This window comes from Chiloscyllium punctatum, chromosome 7 (assembly GCF_047496795.1).
Source record: "Chiloscyllium punctatum isolate Juve2018m chromosome 7, sChiPun1.3, whole genome shotgun sequence".
Taxonomy (NCBI): domain Eukaryota; kingdom Metazoa; phylum Chordata; class Chondrichthyes; order Orectolobiformes; family Hemiscylliidae; genus Chiloscyllium; species Chiloscyllium punctatum.
Window position 1 is genome coordinate 38,702,099 of NC_092745.1, and position 14,632 is coordinate 38,716,730.

The following is a 14,632-nucleotide window of genomic DNA, read 5'->3' on the forward strand; positions in this document are numbered from 1 at the left end:
AAATCAATTGTGGGCAGCACGGTGGCACAGTGGTTAGCACTGCTGCCTCACAGCGCCAGAGACCTGGGGTTCAATTCCCGCCTCAGGCGACTCTCTGTGTGGAGTTTGCAAATTTTCCCAAAGTCTGCTTGGGTTTCCTTCGGGTGCTCTGGTTTCCTCCCACAATCCATAACACAGGTTAGATGAATTGGCCTGGCAAAATTGCCCGTAGTGTTAGGTGAATGGGTAAATGTAGGGGAATGGGTCTGGATGGGTTGCGGGTATGCGTGGACTTGTTGGGCCGAAGCGCCTGTTTTCACACTGTAAGTAATCTAATCTACAAATCCCTGATCACTGTGGGCAATTTAGCAAAGGCCAATTCATCTAACCTGCATGTCTTTAGATTGTGGGAGGAAAACAAAATACCCAGAGGAAATCCACACAGACATGGGTAGGACATGCTCACTCCACACAGACAGTTGCCCTAAGCTGGAATCGAACCTGGGTCAAAACACTTGGATTAGCCTTGACTTCACTCCAGCCTCTGCCTCCACTTCTGGCCCCACCCACTTTGCAACCAAGACTCAGACTACGTTTCCCAGAGTCACTCTGAGTCCAACTGCCTACCAGCAGCCAGCCAGCACACTCGCTCTCCTTCCTCAACCATCCACCCCCACAGTGCACCCTATCCCTCCACTTTTCCCTCTTCTCCTCATCCCCACCTTCCCACTCCCCCACCTCACTCCACAACCCATCTCTGCCCCAATCTCCTTTCTCTTCCACACCCATTCCCCGTGCTATACCACACCACATGCCATCAACCCACCCTCCTCCCCACCTTCAACCAACTTGGGCCCACCCGAAAACCTCACCCCTGAGCCTTGCCCTATATTTACTGTCCCGCCCCGAACTCGAACTCACTGAGGCCAAAATGTCCATCCTCAGGAAAGGGCTCACAGTCATTCCCGCCCGACGCCACCTCAACGAAACCCGCAACCGCCACGAAGCGGAGCTCATCTTCCACCACCTCGACTTCCGTGTCGTCTTCTTTAACAAAAACTCCCAACCTCCCTCTGAGGACCCTTACTCCCACCTCCAACCTTCCTCCTCCCCTTGGTCACGCCTCCAGATGTATACACAGACCTAGACCTCTTCATTGCTGACCAGCCACCTCAATTTCTCCACCCTCCCCCCACGCCACACCCTCTCCAACCATAACCCCGCTGAAAGTGCAGTGCTCACTCTCTCTGCACCAACCCCTGGTTCACCATCACACTCGCTGACAAAGGCAGAGCGGTGGTAGTCTGGAGAATGGAACTCGATGTGCCTGTGGCCAATCACCAACTCTCCAACACCACGTCCTACCTCCTCCTTGCCCATGACCCCATCGCGTCCCATCAGGCCAAAATCACTCACACTGTCAGTGCCCTCATTAATTCCAGTGATCTCCCCGCCACTGCCTCTAATCTCATAGTCCCCCGGCCCGCAATGCCCAGTTCAACCTGCTCCCCAAGATCCACAAACCCAACTACCCCGGCTGACCGATCATCCCCTTATGCTCCTGCCCCACCGACCTCCTCTCATCCTACCTGGACTCCATCTTCTCCTCCTTGGTTCAGGCACTTCCCACCTACATCCGCTACACCAACCACACCCTCCAACTCTTCAGTAACCTTCAGTTTTCTGGCCCCGAGTGCTTTATCTTCACGATGGATGTGCAGACCTTATATATGTCCATACCCAATAAGGATGGCCTCCAGGCCTTCCACCTCTTCCTCTCCAACAGACCCATCCAGTCCACCTCCACCAATACCCTCCTCTGCCTCACTGAACTGGTACTCACTATCAATAACGTTCCCTTTAAGTCTTCTTCCTAACTCCAAATCCAGGGAGTGGCCATGGGCACCCGCCCGCCTCTTTATCAGCTATGTCGAACAGTCCCTCTTTAGTGCCTACACAGGCACAATGCCCCAACTCTTCTGCAATTACATTGATGACTGCATGATGGAGTGACCTGCACCCAGGCTGAACTGGAGCAGTTCATCGACTTCGCTCACAACTTTCACCGCACCCTCAAATTGACTTGGTCCATCTCGGACACCTTCCTTCCCTTTCTTGACCTCTCCATTCCCATCTCTGGTGACAGTGTTCAGACAGACATTTACTACAAACCAACAGACTCCCATTACTACCTGGACTCCACCTCCGCCCACCGAGTATCCTGCAAGAACTTCATCCCATTCTCCCAATTCCTCTGCTTCTGCCCAATCTGCTCGGATGAGGAGACATTCCAGTGATCACAGACGTCCACCTATTTTGAACAACGTGCTTTTCCTCCTTCTGTCATACACTGCACAATTGCCATTTCCCATTCCATTGCTCTCAAACCACCACCTCCAAACACAATAAAGTCAGAGTCCCCAGTGTCCTCACCTATCACCCCACCAATCTCCGTATCCAATGCATCATCCTTAAACACTTCTGCTAACTCCAACTAGACCACACCACCAAGTACATCCTTCTCTCCCCACCTCTGGCTGCCTTCCACAAGGACCATTCCGTTTGACAATTTTTGGTTTGTGTCACTCTCCCAGCAACCCTCCCGAATCCCGAGATACCTTTCCCAGCAACCCAAAAAGAAGTAATGCCTGCTGGTACATCAACCCCTCAGCTCCATCCAGTACCCCAAACAGTCCTTCCAGGTGAGACAGAGGTTCACCTGCCTCTCCTCCAACCTAGTTTACTGCATTAGGAGCTCCTGATGGGGTCTTCTCTCCATCTGGAAGACCAAACGTAAACTTAAGGAATGGTTTATCAAGCATCTTAGCTGGGCCTGCAGGGACTGACCAGGCCTCCCAGTCACCACCCATTTTAATTCCCCTTCCCATTCCCTTTCTGACATGACCATTCTTGGCCTCCTCCATTGCCACAACGAACCAAACCGCAAATTGGAGATAGAACACCCCATCTTCCACCTGGGCGCCCGACAGCTCGGAGGGCTGAACATTGACTTCTCCAATTTCATATAACCACCCTTCCCATCCCATGTCTTCCTTCCCAACCCCTCTCCCTCCATTCCACTCCTTCCTGCCACCTACTAGATTCATTCCTCCCATTGACCAACCAGGTCATAACCTCGACCTGTCACCACCAATCACCACTTCATCATCCGATCCCTGCCTCCCCCTTTTATCTTCATCTCCCCCTACACCACCTCCATTACTGAAAAAGGGTTACACCCGAAACGTCAACTAGGGTGGCACGGTGACTCAGTGGTTATCACTGCTGCCTCACAGCACCAGAGACCTGGGTTCAATTCCCGTCGCCTGTGTGAAGTTTGCACATTCTCCCATGTCTGCGTGGGTTTCCTCCAGGTGCTCTGGTTTCCTCCCATAATCCAAAAATGTGCAGGTCAGGTGAATTGGCTGTGCTAAATTACCCATAGTTTTAGGTGTGTTAGTCAGGGGTAAATATCGGGTAGAGAAATAGGCTTGTGTGGGTTATGCTTCAGAGGGGTTGTGCGGACTTGTTGGGCTGAAGGGCCTGTTTCCACACTGTAGAGAAGGGGGCAGCATGGTGGCTCAGTGGTTAGCATGGGAACAGAGAGGGGGAGGGGACAGACAGTTATGTTATTTTATAGATCTACAACTCAACCCTGTTCCTGTTTTCTCCTCCTCACCTTCAATCCCTCTGAATGGCTCAGAACAACTGTGCAGTTCCTGAAAAGTAAAGTTTCAGGGAGATCAGGTGCTGAAGGTGGCATTTGGGACAGTGACCTTTATTGGTCTGTGCACTGATCAATAAAGGAACCTGTATTCAATTTCACTCTGTGTGGTGTTTGCACATTCTTCCTCTAAGTGTCTCTGTGGGCTTCCTCTGGTTGCTCTGATTTCCTCAAACAATCCAAAATCGTGCAGGTTAGGTGGATTAGCTGTGGGAAATGCTTGGTTACATGGTTCAGGTGGGATGTTGTTCCGATGGTTGTTCTGGTCTCATGGGCTGAATGGGCTGATTCCACATTTTCGGGATTCTGTGACTCAGTATAAGGGGGTAGGAGGTCATGTTGTGACAGTATAGGGCATTAGTGAGGCCTGTTTTAGAGTACTACATTCAATTCTAGGCTCCCGACTTCAGAATAGGCCTCAACCCCATAATGACAAGTTCCTGGGAAGTTTTGACGAACAAATAGACCTTGAAGTGTGAGTTGATAGTTCCTTGAAAGTGTGGTTGAAGGTAGACAGGTCAGTGAAGGTGGTGTTTGCTATGCTAGCTGTTATTGGGCAGTGCACTGAATATAGGAGTTGGGAGATCATGGTTCGGCTGTACAGTTTATTGGCTCGGCCACTTTTGTAATGCCCAAACTGCTTTCAATTCCACTCTCCCTGCCATTGCAAATATGTTGGGAAACTTGGAAGAGTTCAGAAAAGATTTACAAGGGTGTTGCCAGTATTGAAATATTCAAACCATAGGGAGGAGCTGATGATATTTTAGGGGCCGAATTGCCTCCTCCTTTTCCTGTGTAAGAGACGCAAGGGTCTGAATGGCTTCTTCCTCTTCCGAATGGACAGGACCAAGGGCCTGATTGGGTTACCCCTGGTTCCTGTTTGACAGCTCGATGTCCTGACAAGTGTGATGATGCTGTAGGCTTTGAGAGGTTATTTTCTCCTGGTTTCTTTTCAGAGAGATTACCAAGCTGGCTAGTTAAGGACACTTATCATATTTATCTAAGTTATCTTTATCTGTTACTCCTTGTGTCTTTGTCCTATCTAACTGCGGTCTTGTACACTGAGATAATCTACTACACCACCTTTCTGATGTCATCTGTATACTTACTAACTATGGCCCCAATATTCACATCTAAATCTTTTACATAAATGATGAAATACAGTGAACTCAGTACTGATTCTTATAGCACACTGCTGCTCACAAGCCTCCAGTCTGAAAAATATCCCTCTTCCTTCAAGCCAATTGTGACTAGCTTCCTCTGTATCCCATGTGACTGAACCTTACTCATCAATCGGAATGTTGTGAACACCTCACTGAGGTTCATATAGACAATGTCTACCAAACTGTCTTCATCAATCTTCTTTGTCACCTCTTCATAAAACTCAATCAAATTAATGAGACATGATTTCCCATGCAGAAAGCCACGTTGACAACCCCGATCAGCCCTTGCCTTCCCAAATTTATGAGCTGAAAAATGTGTTGCTGGAAAAACACAGCAGGTCAGGCAGCATCTAAGGAGCAGGAGAATCGGCGTTTCAGCATAAGCATGTATGTAAATCCTGTCCCTCAGAATCCCCTCCAACAACTTACCCACCCCTGACATCAGGTTCACCGGTCTATAATTCCCCACCTTTTGAGGTCACTGCTTCCTTTTCTATTCCCAATGCTCCATTGTTCACAATGCATGTCAAATGTAACCAGGTCGGTGATACGGCCGATGATATCAGTCTCAGACTGGGTCAATGTCAGTTTTTGCAACAAGTCAGGCTAGTTTTTTTAATCTGCTCAAATAGCACCTTTATGATCCAGAGCAATGTTACTCAAACTGTGATGGAAAGATGAATGGCAAACTGTTTGGATATTGCAAATAAAGAATCGACATTTCCCTTTCTAAAAACACTGACACACACACACACCAATAAATAAAATCTCTGCAATTTCAAATTAAACGCGCTTTGTCCACATATTATTTTAACTCATGACAAAAGGAAAAATTGAGAGATTGTTCAAAATGTTATTCTGCTTCTGAAGACATTCTACTCACACAAGCCGCTAGCAATGGGACTTCATCCTGGAACAATTGGATTTGGCTGAATTCCCTTTGCATTAGGCAGTGAAGAGATTCCAATGAATTCTGGCCAGGGATCGCCCACGGGTATCACAGTGGCTCAGTGGTTAGCACTGCTGCTCACAGCACCAGGGCCTTGCGTTCAATTCCAGAGTCGGGTGACTATTTGTGTAGAGGTTGCACATTCTCCCCTTCTAATGGTTGCTCCAGTTTCCTTCCACAGTCCAAAGCTGTGCTGGTTAGATGCATTGGCCATGATAATTTGTCCGAAGTGTTCCGGGGTCTCTCGGTTAGCTGCATCGGTCGGGATAAATGTAAGGGAGGGAGCCTGGGAAGATTGGTATGCATGTTTTGTGCCGAAGGCCCTGTTTGCACACTGTAGGGATTCTATAAAAATAAGAATGGTAACGATGACTGTAGATTTTTTGTTTTAGCTCGCACACATTGCTGTCATGAGGAACAATGAAGGAGAGAGAGTGTCATCGGCCGCTCCTTCTCATGCAGATTACATTTTCTCGCTTTCTGAGCTGAATCACACAGTAATGTCATCCTCTCCCAAACTGGACCATGTGAGGCCTCCTTGTACATTGTCCAAACTATGTCTCCATCACATTCCCTGTTCCATGTAGGTGCATCATTGCTGCTGTCATACACAGAGCCATATCCTTCGCAGAAAATGGTCTCGGTCGATTCAAAGATATGTTTATATGTCGGTGCATCATTGAAAAATAAAATATTTAATGAATTCAGAATATTGTGTTAAAATGAATGCATTTTGCAACAAATACAGAAATTGCTGGAAAAGCTCGGCAGGTCTGTCAGCATCCAGATGCCTTTTACATGCAGTATTTGTACCAGCCTCCACCACTTCCTCTGGCAGCTCATTCCACATGCACACCACCCTCTGCATGAAATAGTGCTCGTGGGCTCGTCAAAACCTTTCTCCTCTCACTTTCAACCAATGCCCTCTAGTTTTGGATGCCCCAATCTGGGGAAAAACCCTGACTACTCACCCTATCCATGACCCTTCTGGTTTTATAAACCTTTACTGCTGCAAAATGTGACTCCAATCAACACGAATGACTGTGCTTCAAATCATCCTGGGCCTAAATTCTGAAATGCAATACTGACACCTCTTCCTTCTCCATCAAGCCACAATTCTAAATCCGTTTTAATCAGTTTGTTCAGTTGTGTTACGAAACACTTCTGTGGGATTTGCACCCAGACCTTTGTGCCCGGAGGTAGGGACACTAGCATCACTCAGCAATACCCAGAAAGCTGTAACATCATTCTCCTGTGTGTTTGCTCATCACCCTGTTCTGACATGCTGGGACCTACCTCTGCAACAGGCAGGACTTGAATCCAGAACTTCTAGTCCAGAGCTTGGAACACCACCACGCACGTTCAGGAATCAAATCCAGACCTCTGGCACAGAGGCAGGGATATTACCCACGACACTACCATATCCAGATTTTGAGTCATATTTTAAGTGTCAGCTTTCAGCTCGGTGTGGATTTATTATAATCAAGTTACCATTACTTAATTACACAAAACACTTTGTATTGTTAAACAAATGCAAAATACTTGTCTCAACTGTAGGATGTTGAGTATACGGGATTAGTGGTGCTGGAAGAGCACAGCAGATCAGGCAGCATCTGAATAGCAGCAAAATCGACGTTTCAGGCAAAAGCCCTTCCTGATGAAGGGCTTTTGCCCGAAACGTCGACTTTACTGCTTCTCGGATGCTGCGTGAACTGCTGTGTTCTTCCAGCACCACTAATTCAGAATCTGGTTTCCAGCATCTGCAGTCATTGTTTTTACCTTGTTGAATGTACGTGCTGTGCCATCGAAGCTAACTATGAACAGCTTTAATCGCTATTATCTGTAGTCTGCAATATTCGGGAAAGAAATCCTGCAGACACACTCTGCACAATGAATGGTCTCGAATAGATTTTCATTACTGAACACCAGAGACGGAAAAAGATCATGTTTTCTGACCCCCCAAAAAACGATCAGTATTACTCAACTCTCACGTGTGACTGCCTTTTTCATAAAACCAAGAAATGATACCAGATCGCTGATTACTGTCCAGCCTCTCCTCCCCACTGACTGTGTCTGCAATCTGTCCCTCCTCCCCAGAACCACAGAAGGCTCAGGGTCTTTGTGAAAATCAAGGCCTGAATGTGCAGGCCTCCTGGAGAGGGGGAGGAAATTTTACAATTAAATGGGGAAGATGAGGTGGCAGTAATATCACTCACTGGGATAAGGAGTGTCAGATGGAGTTTAGTTTGGATTAATGCGAGGTATTGGATTTGGTAAATCAAACCAGAGCATGACCTTTACAATTAAAAGCAGGGCCTTTGTCAGTGTTGGAGAACAGAGACCATGGTCGTCAGCGTCCCCATTGGGTGAGGGGGGGAGGGGGTAAAAACCCCTATCAAGTGTCATTGGCACTTTGGATTTTGTTTCGTTCTTTTTGATGTCTTTAGCTTTGGAAAGTTTTGAGAGCTTGTTAGTTGCAGTAGTTTTAGTTTGTACAGATTTTAGGCTCGATGAGGCTTTTGTCATTAATGCTCAGCGATGTGTAATTCGATATGAAATTCTCTAGAGTTCAAATGTTGCTGCAGTGTGTTATGGATAATGATGTGCTTAAATGGTGTACCTGGAACATTAAGGGGAGCCATCTGCCAGTCAAGAGGAAAAATATGCTTTCTCGTCTTAAAAAAGAGAGAGTTGTCCTGTTGCAGGAGATGCACCTTGATGACAAGGAACATTTGATGTTACAGCAGGGCGGGTATGATCGGGTTTATTTCTCGTCTTTTAATACTAAGTGTGGGGGAAAAATCATAATAGATAGGAAGAATCTTCCATTTAAATTACTAGATTGTATTAAACACCCATGGAAGGATCATAATCCTCAAAGTCTTGAACTACGGGAATTAATACAGTATTTTAAATGTTTATTGCCACCCGGTGAACCCTCTTAAAATCCTGGTAGATGCATTTTCCAAATTCAGTTATCTTGCATCATGGCGCATTATTGTAGAAGGAGATTTTGACTGGATTATCGCCCCACGATGGACAGAATGTCCAAAGGTCCCCCAAAACACTCGTTATAATGTATGCAATTAATGGATTTGTGTCTAGACCTAGAGCTGGTGGATGTCTGGAGGCAGATCTACCTCACAAGTAAGGATTTTATTTTCTTCTTTAACCCACAGAAATGACACACGAGAGTTGATCTCTTCCCCATTCCTGCAACAATCTGAGATACGGTGGCATCCTGCACAATTGGGGATATTATTTCCCAGGCTTTTCTTTGCAGATCTTCTCGAATAAGGGCACAACATTTGCTACCACCCAGACTTCCGGGATCTTGGTCCCTAAGCTTTTTCTCTCACCTCTTACAGTGCTCTCAGATATATCTGGTCAGGACCAAGAGATTTGTCTGACTTTGTGCGTTCTAATATGTCCAACAGCAACTCTACTGTGATATGAACAGGACCAAGATATCACAACTAACCTCCTAAAGGTCACAGATCTTCATGTCTTTCTTCATGATAAACACAGAGGGGAAATTGAGGACTTCACCCATCTCTTGAGGTTTTACGCATGCATGCTGGTTTTGGATTTTAAAGCATCCTATTCTCTCTCTAGTTGCTCTTTATCTTTACTTTACTGAATTTGGATTCACTCTAATCTTCTCAGCCAAGACTACCTCATACCCCCTTATGGCCTTGCTGATATCCTTCTTCAGTAAACTCCTCTATCCCCTGTATATACCTCCAAGGATTCCCTTGATATGAGCTGCCTGAACATGAGCCACGCCTCCTGTTTTCTGGTCAAAGCCTCAATATCTCTTGACATCCAGAGTTCTCTCTTCCAGTCTCACATAACCTTCACCCTCACAGGAAAATGGAAACCTTGAACTCGAGCTATTTCACTTTTAAAGCCCTCCCACTTGCCCGGGATTCTTTTCCTGGAAACAAACAACTCCAATCATCCCCTGCAATCCCCTGTCTAACTCCAACAACATACTCCTTGTCCCAATTTAGAACTTGAAACTGTGGACCAATTTTGTCCCTCCCATAACTATTTTAAAATTGATACAACTCTGATCACTTTTCCCAAAATGCGCCCCCCGCTTTATCTCCTTCACCTATCCTGCCCTATTTCCCAACAGTAGGTCGTGTTTGTCCCTTCCCGAGTACAATACTCTATATATTGATTGTGGAATCTTTCCTGAATACACTTAATAAATTACGTTCCATCTAAGTTCTTAACCATATGGAAGTCTATGTTAGGAAAATTAAAATCACCAATTATAACAACCCTATTGTTCCTGCAAGTCTCCCCAGTCCCCCTGCATATTTCTTCCTCTAATTCACATTGTTGATTATAGTGCAAACACTGTAACATTACCACCCCTCTCTAACTACTTTGCACCATTCACGAAACCTCTTTGGATATTATCTCAGGTATTTCAACTTTAAATGCTGGTGTGATATACGCCTTAATACTCCCTCCTGTCCCTGTATCCCAGTCTCATGCAGTTGAATGACTCTCTCCTGTTCCTGTGTCCCAGTCTCGAGTAGTTGGTATTTGAACTGTTTCCATTTACATCTCTACATCGCAGGGATTTTCACATCCATGGCAACCCTTGTCAAGCCATAGTGGAGACATGGAGCTGTAAATGGATGGGAGCAGCACATCCTGTCACTCCCAACATTGGCTGCAAGATTCCCCACACTGGGCAGTGATCTAACACAGTGTTACCGAACAATGCAATAGCCTGGGTTTATATATGAATGAACCAGAGCGTTCTGCACAGCTCCCCACGCTGGATATTTAGCCCAGGATTATAGATCAAGAATTGGTGTGGGCTGCAAAGAGTTCCATTCTGGATATTGCTGTGCTGTATTCTGCAGTACGGTAGCCGGATCTAAACAGTGCTCCAGCCTGAAAGTATAATGGATGGGCTGGTTACGTGAGTCGGATTCCGAATGTGAGAGAACTAAACATCTGACAATACCTTCATTTTGTGTTTCCATTCTTGTGATTGGACCCTTCAAATCCAGACTCATCTGGTTAGACCCGGCCCTCTGGATGAGTCATGGTGAGTGTTGCTGCAGCATCTGAGTCTGCAACATGACCAACAAATGGAGCAGAGGCTGCAGAGAGGGGAATCTCTGTAAAATGGAATGAGGGAATCACAATCAGATCAGCCGTGGTCTTAGTGAATGGTGGGGCAGGATTTAGTGGACCATTCATGCAACTTATTCATATATTTGTTTTTGTTCCAAGCAAACTCCCCTTCTCTCCCAGTGTCCCATACTGGTGGGGAGTGAGTCTCCTCCTCCTGTTCCATCGTAACAGGATCCTCGGGACTCATAAGCCTCTAGATTTCCCTGTGTCCGAGTTTCGAGCAGTTGAATGACCGCCTACTGTTCATGTGACCCAGTCTCAAGCAGTTGAGTGACTCCCTCCTGTAACTGTGTCCCAGTCTCAAGCAGTTGAATGACTCCCTCATGTTCTTGTGTCCAAGTTTCGAGCAGTTGAGTGACTCCCTCCTGTTCCTGTGTCCCAGTCTCGAGCAGTTGAATGACACCCTTCTGTTCCTGTCTTCCAGTCTCGAGCAGTTGAGTGACTCCCTCCTGTTCCTGTGTCCCAGTCTCGAGCAGTTGAATGACACCCTTCTGTTCCTGTCTTCCAGTCTCGAGCGGTTGAGTGACTCCCTCCTGTTCCTGTGTCCTCGTCTCGAGCAGTTGAGTGACTCCCTCCTGTTCCTGTGTCCTCGTCTCGAGCAGTTGAATGACACCCTTCTGTTCCTGTGTTCCAGTCTCGAACAGTTGAGTGACTCCCTCCTGTTCCTGTGTTCCAGTCTCGAGCAGTTGAGTGACTCCCTCCTGTTCCTGTGTTCCAGTCTCGAGCAGTTGAGTGACTGCCTCCTAATCGAAGTTTTGGGAAAGTAGATGTCCTCCTCCTGCTTCTGAGTAACAGGCTCCAAGAGCTCTGTGCTCACCTGCTGCTCCTGTGGAATGAAGTTGAGGGACTGAATGGCCTCTTCACATTGTTTACAGCTTTTCTTGACTAAAAGCCTTTCTCCTGTTTCTGTAAAACACCATCAAAATCTGAATGATTTATTTTTATATTTTACTGTCAGTAATTGAATAAACAAGCTGACTGATAGACTTCAGAAGCTGCATAGCCTCCTCCTGCTCCCATGTTAAACACTCAAGAGTCAACAGACTCTCAGAGATGTATAGCATGGAAAAAGATCCTTCGGTCTGGTCATCTATACCAACCAAATATCCTAAATTAATCTCGTCCCCCTAGCCAGCAGTTGTCCCATCTCCCTCTAAACCCTTCCCATGCACATACCCATCCAAATGCCTTTTAAATGGTGTAACTGCATCTGCCTCCACCACCTGTTTCGGCTGTTCAATCCATACACGCAGCAGTCTCTGTGTGAAAATGTTGTCCCTCACATCTTTCCGACAGCAGGTTGACCAGAATTAAAGGCAATATTAAAAAGGTGGCCAAACCAATGTGCTGTACAGATGCAAGGCATCATGCAAATGCTTAGACTCAAGGCACGCACCAATAAAGGGAAGAACACCGAGTGCCGTCTTCACTACACTGCCTACCTGTGACGGCAATTTCAAGGAACGGAGAAACTGCACCACCAGCTGCCTCACAGGGCAGCGATCAGGGTTTAATTCCATCCTCGAATGACTGGCTGTGTGGAGTTTGCACAATCTACCCGTGACTGTGTTAGCTTCCTCGGGTGCTATGTTTCCCTCCGACAGTATAACGATATACAGATCAGGGTAGACTGGCCATCCAAATTTGCTCATAGTATCCTTGGATGTGAGGGCAAGGTGCATTAGCCATGGGAAATGCAGGCTGAGAGGGATAGGGTAGGTGTTTGTCCAGTGGGCTACTGTTTCGAGGGACGGTGTGGCCTTGATGGGCCGAAAATCCTGTTTCCTAACTGTAAGGGATTCTATAATTTCTTTGGAGTTCTCCTTCATTGGCAACTTTCGACAGGATCCTACCGAAATGCCTGGCCCTGATTTTTCTTGCCAAAATGCAACACCTCACATTTATCTAAAATAAACTCCATCTGCCACACCTCAGCTCACCTAATTAAGTTCCCATTATATTCTGAGAGATCATTCTTCACTGTCGACTACACCACCAAATTTGGAATTATCTACAAACTAACTGACAATACTTCATATACTGAAGTGCAAATGATTTGTATAAGTAACAAAAGGCAGTGGACCCACAATTGATCTTTGTGAGCAGCGCCACTGGTCACAGGTCTCCAAGTTTAATGAACAAATGCCAACTGTCACACCCTGTCTCCGATATTCAAGGAAAGTTTGGTCCTAAATGGCAAGTTCTCCCTGGATCCCAGGCAGCCTAACGTTGCTAACCAGTCTACCATGTCGAACATTTTGGTTTTCTTACTGAATTCCATGAAGACAGCATCCACTCTCCTGCCTTCATCAAACACCATTTTCACTTCCTCAAAAAATTCCACCGAATCAGTGTGACGTGATCACCAATCTACAAAGCCCTCTTCAGTCCTTGTCTTTCCAAATGCATATACATCGTTTCCCTCAAAATCCCCTCCAACAATTTAGTCACCATTGACATCAAGCTCACCACTCTATAGTTATCTGGGTTTTCTTTAGTTTCTGAAACAATGACACTCTGTTAGCAACCCTTCAGTCTTTTGCCACCTCACCTGTGGAAATCAATGTTACAGAGATATCAGCAAAAGGCTGAGCAATTTCTTTCCTAGCTTCCCACAATATTCTGGGATACAACTGATCAGGCCCCAGGGATTTGTTCACCTTTATGTGTTTTAAAATGTCAAACATCTCCTTGTAATATAGATACTTTTCAAAATATCACTATGTATTTCTTCATTCTCTCGCTCTTGTAACCTCTTCTACATTAAATACTAGGAAAAATACTTGCTTAGTATCCATTCCACCTCCTATGGTTCCACACATACGTAGCCTTACTGATCTTTAATGTGCCCTATTCTCTCCCTAGTTAATATTTTGCAATTAAAGGATGTGTAGAGGTGCTTCAATGCCTCGTTAACCCTGTTTCTAAAGCCATCTCTTGTCCACATGTTTCTGGCCCAGTTTCCCCATTGACTATACACTTGTATAGTCTATTGACTATACATTGACGATTCACTTAATCTCAGCTCTGTTTACCTGATATATGCCTCCTTGCTAATCATGACCAGAGCATCAATATATCTAGCCATCCAGCACTCCCTGCACCCACCAACCTTGCCCCTCTCACTAATAGGAACACGTTGGCTCTGGACTCTCTGAAACCAAGTTTTGATGGCCTTGCATTTACGAATCATCCCTTTACCTGTGAATAGGGTATTCCAATCAGCCTTTCACAGGGCTCGCCTAACACTTTCCAAATTGGTCTTGTTCAAAGTTAGAACTTTAATGTTTACGTAAGGTCTTTCCTATTCCAGAACTAGTTTAAAACTAGTATTTATGTGTTACAGACTTGAAATGTTAAATAAACATTTCCTGCCCCTCTGTAACAGGCTCGAGAGGCTGAATAAGCTCCTCCTGTCCCTCTGTATTAGACTGGAAAGGCTGAATGACCATCTCTCGTCCCTCTGAACTAGACTCAAGAGGCTTCATGGCCTCCTCCTGTCCCTGTGTAACAGATCCGAGATATTAAATGAGACAACAACCCGTGGATTATGAGCAGCTGGTAAACTGGATCTCATGGAGGTCTATTCCTTCTCAGTTACAGAAACACAAACAACACTATTTACTCCAGGTGCCCTCTCAGTAACACTTCATA